Raw genomic sequence first — 14600 nt, 5'->3', positions numbered from 1 at the left:
GTCGGATTCGGTGTTAACGAATTTATTGCTTAAGGTGTAAAGGCCGAATTCCTGAAATATGTTTTTATCTTGCCTATCATCTTGAGAGGCGGTATATGTGTAATGTAGAGCATGTTTGTACATTTTATGTAAGACTGCATTTCATGGGTTTCTATTTAAATGGTCATTTTAGTATATAAAGTTGCCACCCTTCCACCGTAAGAGTTTTCTTTTATAAACAAGTTGCACTTTCGGTGCCAAGTAAATTTTTTTTAATGTGAGTGTTTTTTACCATTTCCATCCCTCCTACCGGGTGCATAGTTTATGTGTTTGTGTGAGTTGTTAAAACGTTTAGTTTAAAGTAATCTGGTGTGTTGCGGATTTGCACTAGTGTAGTTTTTGAGAGGTTGTTGTGAGCAGTCGTGACTATGGCCGTGTTAAAATGGAGCGGCAAGGTCCTCAGCCCGAAAGCTCACACTGTCAAATAAAAAATTGTTATTTATGCCTCAGAATAAATTGTAATTTGATATTTAGAGTGTGCTTTCTGATTATAATTTTAAATATGATTTTTTTAAAAGAAGGAAAGGGTTTTTAGGAATAAAATTTCCATTCGTTGAAAGAAATTTGTTTTCATCAGTTACTCACTGTCAACTACTTCCACGCTCACATAGTGTGATTAAATGTGTTAATGTTCTTGATGAATCGCTAGTAAATAAAGTAAATTCTTTAAGAAAAGATTTTGAAAGTAAATCCACGGTTCAGAGTGTACCGTACTTCCTGGCCACGAAAATTGCCGGACGTAAATCCAAGCGAGGATCTGTGGGACCATCTCGATCGGGATGCTAAATCGGAAACCTAGTGCAGTTTTCCACGACACTAGGGTCGGCCTGGATCCACCTCCTTTCAGTACCTCGCAGAGCCTCACTGACTCGCTTCCTGCGCGTTCGCGCTGCAAAAGGTGGTTATTCAGGCTTTGGACAGGTGGTCGCATTAATGTGACTGGACTGTGTAGTTACCTGCACTTATTCGCTTTCCGGTCGTATATGGAGTGAGGGAACAATGATTGCCTAAATACCTATGTGAACTCTGTAATTGGTGTAACGTCACTCCGCAGTCACTGCAGGTGCGATGTGTAGTGGACTATATAGTATTTTAATGGATTCCTTACTTAATACTGGATCCTGAAAATTTGAAAGAAGGCCGTTGCGGGACAGTTGCCCTCTATGCTGAAGTGTCTGCCTGAAATGTTCGCGCCTTCTTAACTAATCATGACATTCTGTGTTTACAAATGGCACAGATTTTGTTATTCGGAATCCCCAAGTGGAGAAATATGTGGGAACTTGTCTCTGGACAGTCAACGTTTCCACGACACGCGGTGATTTAAACAGAGGAGAGACACAGAGGCAAATTGTGCTGTATGCCATGTGGAATAGGGATCAGCATCGCTAACTGGTGTGTTGTGGCTGGCCAGTTCAAATGGTTCACATGGCTCTGAGCACTATGGGACTTAACTTCTGAGGTCATTAGCCCCCTAGAACTTAGAACTACTTAAACCTAACTAACCTAAGGACATCACACGCACCCATGCCTGGGGCAGGATTCGAACATGCGACCGTAGCGGTCGCGTGGTTCCAGACTGTAGCGCCTAGAAACGCTCGGCCATTCCGGCCGCTGGCCAGTTCAAAACGCTACTATCAGCAGTTATTTGTTATTCAGCATTCATCGTTTTTGGAAGATTTCCGAAAACTCTCATATTTGTAATGTATGTCCATCCTCGAATATTTGGTTTATATATAAATAGTAGTAGACTGGCTATGGCGAGGCAATGGCAATTTGTTACATCGAGCATAAATTTAATTGTTAGGAAATCTTTTCTGAAAGTATTTGTATAGAGTGCGGCCGTGTATAGAAATTAAACGTGGACGATACTAGTTTAGACAAGAGGAGAATAGAAGCTTTCGAAATGATGTGCTACAGAAGAATGCTGAAGATTAGATGGGTAGAACACGTAAGTAATGAGGAGTTACTGGATAGAATTGGGGAGAAGAGGAATTTGTGGCCCAACTCGTCTAGAAGATGGGATAGGTTGGTAGGACACGTTCTGAGCCATCAGTGGATCACCAATTTAATATTGGAGGAAGCATAGAGCGTAAAAATCATAGGGGGGGGGGGGGGAGGGGGGACCAAGAGATGTATACACCAAGCAGATTCAGAAGGATGTAGGTTGCAGTAGTTACTCGAAGATGAAGAGGCTTGCACAGGATAGAGTAGCATGGAGAGCTGCATCAAACCAGTCTCGGAACTGAAGACCACAACAACAACAGTAGCAGTCTCCAAACAGGAGATCATTTATGTTATGTTTGTACGTTGGCTCTGAGCACTATGGGACTTAACTTCTGAGGTCATCAGTCCCCTAGAACTTAGAACGGCTTAAACCTAACTAACCTAAGGACATCACACATACCCATGCCCGAGGCAGGATTCGAACCTGCGACCGTAGTGGTTGCGCGGTTCCAGACTGTAGCGCCTAGAACCGCTCGGCCATCCCGGTCTGTACGTTGGTGTTCACAGTAAACGTGCTTTCAGTGCTAGACGTTGTACTTTACTGACGACCCTCGTTTTGGATTTTGACTTGATTCTGTTTGCGACCTGACGCTATAATTCAGCAACTACAAGGTAAACTAATATCTTTAGCATTTATAGGTATCTCTCCTAATTTACCATTTCATGCAGAATACGATTTTCGAAAATTACGTAAAAATTATAGAAGTAGCCCGTCTGATAAAAATGTTAATACCCTGGTTGTTATGGCTGAGGAGCCACATGCATAGTGATCTCATACTCGAGAAGCCTACGTTCTATGGGCGTCACATCTGAAACCGGCTTTATGCGCTTCGACTGCTCCGGAGTATTTCGTCATGTGGGAGTGACTGGCAGGCTCGATGAATTCTTTCTTTCATATCGTATACTGTCTTAGAATCCTCTTGGTGCATCATGTCTTTCATTATTCTCCAAACGAAACAGTTATGGGGAGCTAAATCTGACAACCGTCATAGTCAAGTGTAACCTTGAATGGGAAGAGTTTTTCTATGGAACCTTTAATTGGACATACTAATATATCCTGTACATCTGATATAACTAAATCGTTACTCACCAAAACAATGATAAAGAAATACATTTTACTACGAAATTAAAGGAATTCAGTCGACTCAGTTTAGCGACGGAGGTGGCGCAGTGGCAACACATTGGACGCATTCAGGTTCAAAATGGTTCAAATGGCTCTGAGCACTATGGGACTTAACATCTGTGGTCATCAGTCCTCTAGAACTTAGAACTGCTTAGACCTAACTAAGCTATGGACATCACACACATCCATGCCCGAGGCAGGATTCGAACCTGCGACCGTAGCGGTCACGCGGTTCCAGACTGAAACGCCTAGAACCGCACGGCCACAGTGGCCGGCCGCATTCAGGAGGACGGCGGTTCAAACCCGCGTCTGGCCACCGTGATTTAGGGTTTTCATGATTTCCCTAAACAGCTTCAGGCAAATGCCGGGATGGTTCCTTCACTATCCTTCCCTAATCCGATGGGTTCGAAGACATCGCTGTTTGGTCCCCTCTCCCAAATCAACCAATCAACTCAGTGTATTACCCGTAAATGCAAATGAAATGGTCCGTTTGTTTCAACAATTTCTGACTGTCTACATTTCTGACAGTCGCTCTTCTGTTACTGAACACATCCCCCCGATCACACAAAGCTCGTTAAAGACACCTTCGTTATCCTGGCTGAGCCCAGGGATACCATCTGCATTGTGACTCTGGGGAATCCGGTGCTAATTCGGCTTCTTTAACAGCAGTGTACAGTCCGACCACTTGCCGTGCTCCCCTGCTCGTGCACGAGGCGGACCTTCTGCGAATTCTGCTGGCGACTGGTAGAGCTTGCTTTCGTGCAGGATCTTATTTAGGTGTTGTACATGCAGTTCAATACAGGAAATTATTACCTACGCTAGTCAAATACTGACGATCAATCCACCGGATCATATTTCATTTATCGGTAGAAATTAATTTATTCTGATTTGATACGAGTTCTTCATTCAGGTTTTACGTCAGTTACAAGACAGTTTGGGAAAATAGGCGCGTAACAGCAGTCACTAGGCCCCTCAGCATTAGATTTCAAAGTGGCTTCAGCAGTCCAGAGTATGACAGTTGTACAGCCGAGATGTTGATTTAGAAACCGGACGCAGAAGGTGGTTGTTGTCTGGATGTCATCACCGCTTGATGACTTGTCATAAACATGGATGCAGTACGGGCATAGGAGTGGGGGAGGGGGTGACCTTCAGTATATCTTACGAAATTGCGTCAGCTATAATCTGATACCGGAAAAAGTGCTGATGTCAGCGATTTTCTGGCAACAACCCGCAGCCCTAGCCTGCTACTGAAGTGCAGTATTCTTCAGGCGGTATTTCCGCGCCTAAAAATCATGCTATTGTTCATGCAGGAAGACAGTTATTGCCGGAAGAATATCTGCACTTGTGTTGGCATTAACAGCTCTTCTAACCTGTACACGACTGATGATTGTAGGTACTGGACACTAATGCGAATCTGTGCGTACAATGTCCGCAAAAAAATGTCGTAACCCGTGTGAGGAGACCTTAACATCTGTCTTATAACCTCGCTTCGGATGTAGGCAACTGTGACACCATCCTCTAAAAACCATAAGCATATGTCTCTTCGTTAACATATGTCAGCATTGAAATAATAAAATAGAAACACACTTAAGACCACTACAGAAACTTTGCAAGGAACCATCTGAGTGCGAGGTAAATAGTTCAATCTTTAGTAAAACTCATTTGAAGGTATTGTGTTAACAGTTATGACAGGAAATGGCCGTCCAGTGTCCGGGAGGTGCAGAGATCAACCTGCTATGGTATATATGTACTACACTTTACAAAATGGACATCGTCGTCTTTCAAAAAATGTTCAAATCGAACCATTAACTTACACCTTGAATACCGAATGAAAAATGCCGCGTGATAGTGATCACAAAGGTTCGCAGTGTAAATAAATTTCCAGTAAATTTACCATCCAGATTAACAGCTGGCATAATTGTATACGAATGCGGTAAGTCATTGCTGTAATTGTTCTTGATACAATTCCCTCGGTACTTCTACTTTCCAGGGTTCCTTTCATATGTATTTTCTCTTCAGATCCCGAGTGGTCGGAGTTAGAAACAAATTCCTTACTGAAAATGGAATAAGTTTGTTTCTCTCCTCTACAAATTTTCCGACAGATTTCTCAGTTTACTGGGCATCGTCAAGTTTACGCTTTGTTTGAAATTTAGTTATATTACGTCTTCCAATTCTGTAGCACTGTTTTAAGTTACGCATCCACCCATTGCTTCCTTCGAAATCACTGCAGTCTATGTCATGCGCAATTTCATGTGTATTACGTAATAGCCGGCCGGAGTGGCCGAGCGGTTCTAGACGCTACAGTCTGGAACCGCGCGACCACTACTGTCGCAGGTTACAATCCTGCCTCGGGCATGGATGTGTGTGATGTCCTTAGGTTAGTTAGGTTTAAGTAGTTCTAAGTTCTAGGGGACTGATGACCTCAGATGTTTAGTGCCATAGTGCTCAGAGCCATTAATTACGCAATAAGTCATTGTCATACACGTCTTGCAAATTGTATCAAACATCTTTGAAATGGGCAACCAGTTTCTATAACAATCGCGCCTTGTTCTCCTTTGAATATCCGTAGTTTTTCTTATGCAGTACATGGTCATATTGCTGGCGACTTATTGGGAATCAGTTCATAACCTTTTTTTCTTTTCAGAATGAGATTTTCACTCTGCAGCGGAGTGTGCGCTGATATGAAACTTCCTGGAAGATTAAAACTGTGTGCCCGACGGAGACTCGAATTCGGGACCTTTGCCTTTCGCGGGCAAGTGCTCTACCACCTGAGCTACCGAAGCACGACTCACGCCCGTTCCTCACAGCTTTACTTCTGCCAGTATCTCGTCTCCTACCTTCCAAACTTTACAGAAGCTCTCCTGTGAACCTTGCAGAACTAGCACTCCTGAAAGAAAGGATACTGCGGAGACATGGCTTAGCCACAGCCTGGGGGATGTTTCCAGAATGAGATTTTCACTCTGCAGCGGAGTGTGCGCTGATATGAAACTTCCTGGCAGATTAAAACTGTGTGCCCGACCGAGACTCGAACTCGGGACCTTTGCCTTTCGCGGGCAAGTGCTCTACCAAAGCTGCGAGGACCGGGCGTGAGTCGTGCTTCGGTAGCTCAGATGGTAGAGCACTTGCCCGCGAAAGGCAAAGGTCCCGAGTTCGAGTCTCGGTCGGGCACACAGTTTTAATCTGCCAGGAAGTTTTTATCTTTTCCTATGCCGCGGATGATCTTTAATGTATGTAATTATGTTTAGTACCGCTCCTTGGACAAAGATTGTCGTTTACTGTGTTTCACTAGAGACGGAATTTGTGGTTCCCCCACCGACAAGGATGATGAACTTGGCTCGACACCTGTCTATGTATAACTTTCCCGTGTTAAGGACGTACCGTCATTATTGCAATCCGCATGTACATTGTCCACTCAGTCGATCTTATACGACACCACACATTCCACTGACTCGTTTTGCAGAAACTTCATCTACCACTTCATTCTCATTCTATGAAATTCCTTGGGTTCCTTTCCGTCGAAATGTCAACTTCGGCAGCTGTTGTTGTAGGCATGATGCAATGTCTACTTTGTTTATCGTTGCCATTTATCTGCTTTGTGTCAACACCACCACTAGCGGTGTGGCACTGCTGCGAGTTACTCGTAGACTAAGCAGGTCAACCACGCTGCGTAGCCTCACACTATGCTGAGCCTTGGGTGCCTTCAGTCCCGCCCCCTGCTGCCGTTAGCAGCCAACGTTATGGTTGCGTGGCAGACAATATGTGGGGCGTCGAATGCCGTAAACATCATTGGTTTTCTGCGACCTCGCGCTCAAGGGGTTCCTTGTCAGACGACGTGGCGCCAGATACGAGTAGAGGCACCACCAGCGAGAAAACTCAGGTTACGCTGTCAGCGTCACCGGCTCATACTAGTCGTTGCGTAGCCTGATGTGACGCGTTGCCGTAAGAGTATTTTGATGAAATCACCGAAGAGCAGCAAAATACAAGGAAAGTATTTAGGCAAAACGCGTATTGTTTTTAGATTTCTTCTCAGCAGCGCTATATTTTTTTTTTTCTCATTGGTCTCGTTTTACAGTAATTTGTAGGTATAGAAATAGATCATTGTGCTTGCCCCTATCGATTTGCCTTAAACGCGTTTAACCTCAAAATTAACGGACGCATTGTTTCCGAGAAAGAAAAAAATGTTTGTATGACAGGCGTGAAGTCACCAGTAACTCAAGTGAACAAGAGACTGCTATGAATTCCTCATCACTCTTCAACTTCTGGGGAACCTCATTGTTACAGGTTGTACAAAACGTACGAAGTGCGAAATTTGTGTCGACCGCTGTAGCCGAGCGGTTCTTGGCACTTCAGTCCGGAACCGCGCGACTGCTACGGTCGCAGGTTCGAATCCTGCCTCGGACATGAATGTGTGTGATGTCCTTAGGTTAGTTACGTTTCAGTAGCTCTAAGTTCTAGGGAACTGATGAACTCAGATGTTAAGTCCCATATTGCTCAGAGCCATTTGAACCATTTGAACGAAATTTGTCTCAACCATTTCCAACGATAGGGAGTAGATGAGAGGCCTGTACATTGCTTGAGGAGAATGGGGGGAATCAGCCACCTGAAACTGTCTTGAAGGAAATATCTCGGCATCAACATAAGCTGTTTCAGGCAAACGGAAATTCGAAAGGATATGGCAGTTTATCAGTCAGTATCACGCTTCTCCAATAAACCATTGTTTTTCCTTTTGGGACTTCTCAGATCATGTAACATCGTTGAGTTATTCTGTAATGCACCTTTTGAACGTCTAGTGGCTTTGAATCATAAAGAAAGGATGAGTGTAACAGTACGTTGATCGACGTATCAAGGCCATCATAAATGATACAATTTGTAGTTTGAACGAATCATTTCCATAATCAGAATCACGAAAACTCATAAAATTGCTAAAGAAACAAGACTACGTGTTAATAAGGGAGAAGACAGTATACTTTGAGGTAAATGAGATAAACGAAATTTATTCACCTCTTCCTGTATTCACACTGACATTTATCAAAGTGGACTGCTTTAAGTGTATTTTCATTACAGATAAAGAGTAAATAAAGAAATTATGCCCTTCAGATAGCTGCTAAGGAAAAACTTTACAGTTATCCTAAAATCGTTACGAGAAACTTCAAAAATTTCTGAAACAAATAAACTATAATGCCTCATTATTATATGGAAGTGACGGTTTAACGCTTGGGTAAGACATTAAGCGAAAATTAATAACCTTAAAATACACTCCTGGAAATGGAAAAAAGAACACATTGACACCGGTGTGTCAGACCCACCATACTTGCTCCGGACACTGCGAGAGGGCTGTACAAGCAATGATCACACGCACGGCACAGCGGACACACCAGGAACCGCGGTGTTGGCCGTCGAATGGCGCTAGCTGCGCAGCATTTGTGCACCGCCGCCGTCAGTGTCAGCCAGTTTGCCGTGGCATACGGAGCTCCATCGCAGTCTTTAACACTGGTAGCATGCCGCGACAGCGTGGACGTGAACCGTATGTGCAGTTGACGGACTTTGAGCGAGGGCGTATAGTGGGCATGCGGGAGGCCGGGTGGACGTACCGCCGAATTGCTCAACACGTGGGGCGTGAGGTCTCCACAGTACATCGATGTTGTCGCCAGTGGTCGGCGGAAGGTGCACGTGCCCGTCGACCTGGAACCGGGCCGCAGCGACGCACGGATGCACTCCAAGACCGTAGGATCCTACGCAGTGCCGTAGGGGACCGCACCGCCACTTCCCAGCAAATTAGGGACACTGTTGCTCCTGGGGTATCGGCGAGGACCATTCGCAACCGTCTCCATGAAGCTGGGCTACGGTCCCGCACACCGTTAGGCCGTCTTCCGCTCACGCCCCAACATCGTGCAGCCCGCCTCCAGTGGTGTCGCGACAGGCGTGAATGGAGGGACGAATGGAGACGTGTCGTCTTCAGCGATGAGAGTCGCTTCTGCCTTGGTGCCAATTATGGTCGTATGCGTGTTTGGCGCCGTGCAGGTGAGCGCCACAATCAGGGCTACATACGACCGAGGCACACAGGGCCAACACCCGGCATCATGGTGTGGGGAGCGATCTCCTACACTGGCCGTACAGAACTGGTGATCGTCGAGGGGACACTGAATAGTGCACGGTACATCCAAACCGTCATCGAAGCCATCGTTCTACCATTCCTAGACCGGCAAGGGAACTTGCTGTTCCAACAGGACAATGCACGTCCGCATGTATCCCGTGCCACCCAACGTGCTCTAGAAGGTGTAAGTCAACTACCATGGCCAGGAAGATCTCCGGATCTGTCCCCCATTGAGCATGTTTGGGACTGGATGAAGCGTCGTCTCACGCGGTCTGCACGTCCAGCACGAACGCTGGTCCAACTGAGGCGCCAGGTGGAAATGGCATGGCAAGCCGTTCCACAGGACTACATCCAGCATCTCTACGATCGTCTCCATGGGAGAATAGCAGCCTGCATTGCTGCGAAAGGTGGATATACACTGTACTAGTGCCGACATTGTGCATGCTCTGTTGCCTGTGTCTATGTGCCTGTGGTTCTGTCAGTGTGATCATGTGATGTATCTGACCCCAGGAATGTGTCAATAAAGTTTCCCCTTCCTGGGACAATGAATTCACGGTGTTCTTATTTCAATTTCCAGGAGTGTATATTTGAAAAAATGACGACCTGTGACCGACGAAGGTATCAGAAAGTTGCGGGTTAGGAAAAGCGAGCGTCTGCAAACGTGGGCCGCGTACTCATCTCACTGAAAGGCGTGTTCACATGTGAAGAAGAACTGCCTGCCTCAGGACACGGTGTTCCTGTTCATGCATACAAACATACTTAGAATAGTTTGTTACAATAAATTACAACACTCTGGGAACAATGTGAACTCCAGATCCTTCAAGTAGCTACAATCTTAAACGATAAGTAAATGCAGAAGGGGGAAGTGGAACCAGCGACCCGCACATTGCCAGCAAGCTACTATAACCGCTACCCTTCAGCGGACGTCGTAGAGCATGCCGGAATATAGTAAGAAAGTCGGAGGGCAGAATACAGTACTCTATAGAGAAATAGAAGAAACGCAAGGATGACGATGACCAGAAGTATTCGGCGGGATAATACAGGGATGATGTAGCAAAGGACAAAAATTTCAGTGGGTAGCAACGCATCAGAAATCGATGAGGCTTCTTGGGCAATCCTTTGATCGGTTTGATTCTTCCTATATAGGGTGGTCCATTGATAGTGACCGGGCCAAATATCTCACGAAATAAGCATCAAACGAAAAAACTACAAAGAACGAAACTCGTCTAGCTTGAAGGGGGAAACCAGACGGCGCTATGGTTGGCCCGCTAGATGGCGCTGCCATAGGTCAAACGGATAGCAACTGCGTTTTTTAAATAGGAACCCGCATTTTTATTATATATTCGTTTAGTACGTAAAGAAATATGAATGTTTTAGTTGGACCACTTTTTTGCTTTGTGATAAATGGTGCTGTAATAGTCACAAACGTATATACACGTGGTAACACGTAACATTCCGCCAGTGCGGACGGTATTTGCTTCGTGATACATTTTCCGTGTCAAAATGGACCGTTTACCAATTGCGGAAAAGGTCGATATCGAGGTGATATATGGCTATTGTGATCAAAATGCGCAACGGACGTGTGCTATGTATGCTGCTCGGTATCCTGGACGACATCATCCAAGTGTCCGGATCGTTCGCCGGGTAGTTACGTTATTTAAGGAAACAGGAAGTTTTCAGCCACATGTAAAACGTCAGCCACGACCTGCAACAAACGATGATGCCCAAGTAGGTTTTCTAGCTGCTGTCGCGGCTAATCCGCACATCAGTAGCAGACAAGTTGCGCGAGAATCGGGAATATCAAAAACGTCGGTGTTGAGAATGCTACATCAACATCGATTGCACCCGTACCATATTTCTATGCACTAGGAATTGCATGGCAACGACTTTGAACGTCGTGTAAAGTTCTGCCACTGGGCACAAGAGTAATTACGGGACGATGACAGATTTTTTGCTCGCGTTCTATTTAGCGACGAAGCGTCATTCACCAACAGCGGCAACGTAAACCGGCATAATATGCACTATTGGGCAACGGAAAATCCACGATGGCTGCGAGAAGCGGAACGTCAGCGACCTTGACGTGTTAATGTATGCTGCGGCATTATGGGAGGAAGGATAATTAGCCCCCAATTTTATCGATGGCAATCTAAATGGTGCAATGTATGCTGATTTCCTACGTAATGGTCTACTGATGTTACTACAAGATGATAACTGCATGACAGAATGGCGATGTACTTCCAACATGATGGATGTCCGGCACATAGCTCGCTTGCGGTTGAAGCGGTATTGAATAGCATATTTCATGACAGGTGGATTGGTCGTCGAAGCACCATACCATGGCCCGCCCGGTCACCGGAACTGACGTCCTCGGATTTCTTTCTGTCGCGAAAGTTGCAGGATATTTGCTACCGTGATCCACCGACATCGTCTGACAACATGCGTCAGCGCATTCTCAATGCAAGTGCGAACATTACGGAAGGCGAACTACTTGCTGTTGAGAGAAAAGCTGTTACACGTATTGAGAAATGCATTGAGGTTGACGGGCATCATTTTGAGCATTTATTGCATTAATGCGGTATTTACAGGTAACCACGCTGTAACAGCATGCGTTCTCAGAAATGATAAGTTCACAAAGGTACATGTATCACATTGGAACAACCGAAATAAAATGTTCAAACGTACCTACGTTCAGTATTTTAATTTAAAAAACCTTCCTGTTACCAACTGTTCGTTTAAAATTGTGAGCCATATGTTTGTGACTACTACAGCGCCATCTATCACAAAGCGAAAAAAGCGATGCAGTGAGCTATGTGAAGTAACGAGGCTTCAGAGTAAGAAAAGGCTCCTATGAACGGTAAATGTATATTGTTTGAATATTATATATTAAGCCAGAATTCTGAAACAAGAAGAGTCCTGAATTGTGATGGAATATCTGGCGAACGCTAATCGGCTCACTTCAAAATTGGGCAGTTGGCTGCCTGACAGGAGTCATCCAGCCAAAGCCACTGTGCAGGACATCACTCTTTGCCGCGATCTGACTGAGGAAGGTCGTGCCTTAGGCGCTTCGTGACACCGGCCGAGTGTAGCCGAGGATAAGTAAACATTCCATGGAATTGCTGTAGAACGCATGTCTGAGAATCTAGGCTTACATGTGTAGACAATCTGCTGCCGATTGTTTACCTGTTTTAATACTCCTAAGACGAACTTTTTTAAGTACGTGATATAAATATACTCAAATTTATTATGCTTCACGGTACGAAATAATCATGTCAGGAAGTGTACTAAACTTCCTCCAGTTGACAATATATGCTGTTAGCAAGGCAGATTCGCTGCTCTGACACATGAAGATCAGAAGTATTAACTTTTTTCTTTTCTAGATTGCAAAATCTAGTGGCGAGCTTCTTGCGCACCAAGTAATTTGTTTCTATCATGCTGTCGAGTTACCCCCTGTTAACAGCGCGTTAAGTGAACTAACACGTAAAAAAGAAATAAAATACTGAGGAAAGAACATTGCTGCTTCCCATTCTAGGAAGACATCCAGAAAAGAAGGCAAGTAGTCACAATCTCACAAATTCGTTGATAAACACGGTTCCAACACTTGGGGAAGTTCATGTGGATCTTAATATAAGTCTCCAAAAATGAAATAAATGAAAGTTCTTCACCAACGAAATTAGTTTAAAGTTCCAAGTTCACGAAATAAAATGATCTGGCTGGAGCTCTACTGATGGCCTTTCCTGACCTGGCTGCAGAGTTCTGAGGTTGGAAAGTCCAGCATCATCTGACCTGTAGGGTGCTGAGTTTGCTGCAGCCCACACAATGTATATGTTGTGCGTGGTATCGTCAGTGCCTGCTGTCTAGGTCGCCCTGACAAACACAGTTGAGCAAATGGTTCACGGAGTTTTATCCGCACCATATTTGTATTCAGTCTACACGTTTCGACGACTTTCCCCGTTGTCATCGTCAGGAGTTTACCGTAGACCATTTGGTATTTTCCTTGGTTGGCTAAATGAAGTACCAAACGAGCTAAAGAAAACTCCAGGAAATGGTAATGTACGAAGTCACCGAAACTCGTATACACAATACAAATCTGATATAACAAGAACAGTGTGAAGCAGTCATCCGCCGCAAAATACAACGTTGTCAAAATAATACAGTTTGATTCAGAAGTTCCTTCAGGGTTTCAAAAGACGAGAACACTAAAACAACAAGATACAGAACGGAGAACAGACTATTTCTCGAAGGCTGTAACTCAAGTTATAGGTGCCCTTATAACCAAAACACCAAAGTGAATGTAACCCCCTGAGATGTTTGTGTTGGATGATGATGATGATGATGATGTGAGTGTGGGTTGATCTGCTATTCTGTTATTCTGTGCAACGGATTAATCTGAGATGTACCCTTTACCCTGTGGCTCCTGCAAGATGCAATTTCCACCCCCACACTACCACAGAAGTCAGACAGACGCTCCAAACGTTCTAAAGAGAAATGCCTGAAAAACTTTCAGCAATAAATATCTTCTGGAGTCGTCCGCTGTAAGGAAATGACAGAAAAATTCACAAAATTTCTTACGTAACTAATGGGATACTTGGGTACTGGAGTAGTGCTAGTTAGTGTAAGAAAAACATGAAACTAACGTAAATTATTATTTATTTTGCAAAAATTCTGAGAAATCACAATGGCACTTTTGGTTGTGAATTGCACAAGTTATATCCTGGTTCTTTTTGGAATGTGAAGTTGCCTCTCAAGGATAGGATTCGCTAATGAAATTTCTACATAAAGGTTAAGATTGTTATTGACTTGGCAGAATGGCTGAGAGGCACGCCTACTCAACTTGAATCATTATCCTTTAGAATGTTGCTAGGTATGGTTGAGGCTGTCACTTGTGAAATGCAGCGAAGTGTACTGTTGTGGAGGAAATATGTGGCTCGCAATAGCTGTAGTGCACAATACCGTAAGCTGCGATAACTGCTGTCTGCGCCGCTTGCTGCTGACAAATACGATAACTCTCGTTCTATCTGGATTGACCTTCACCAATCAAACTCTCCTTACGCCTTGATGAAGTCAAGGATTCCTATTCGCCCCTAGTCTAACTGTTGGCGTGGTACACTGGTCAGATAACCAGTCCACTGTGATTCCACTCAAAAATTCGCTTGCAGGCGTTTAACTATAACTCCGTCCATTCACACCACGTGATAAGTGTGTTGGCCAACACAGTGAACAACGCTTAATCGCAAGAACTCAATATAGAGTCGCACTTCGATTCGCTCTCGACAGAGGTGCTCTCCCAGTGAAGTACTGAGGAGAGACTTGTTCCTCGCTCCAAGAGCGACAATGGAACGG

The sequence above is a fragment of the Schistocerca piceifrons genome, chromosome 7, assembly GCF_021461385.2.
Source record: "Schistocerca piceifrons isolate TAMUIC-IGC-003096 chromosome 7, iqSchPice1.1, whole genome shotgun sequence".
Lineage (NCBI taxonomy): Eukaryota > Metazoa > Arthropoda > Insecta > Orthoptera > Acrididae > Schistocerca > Schistocerca piceifrons.
This window is presented reverse-complemented; position numbering follows the sequence as displayed.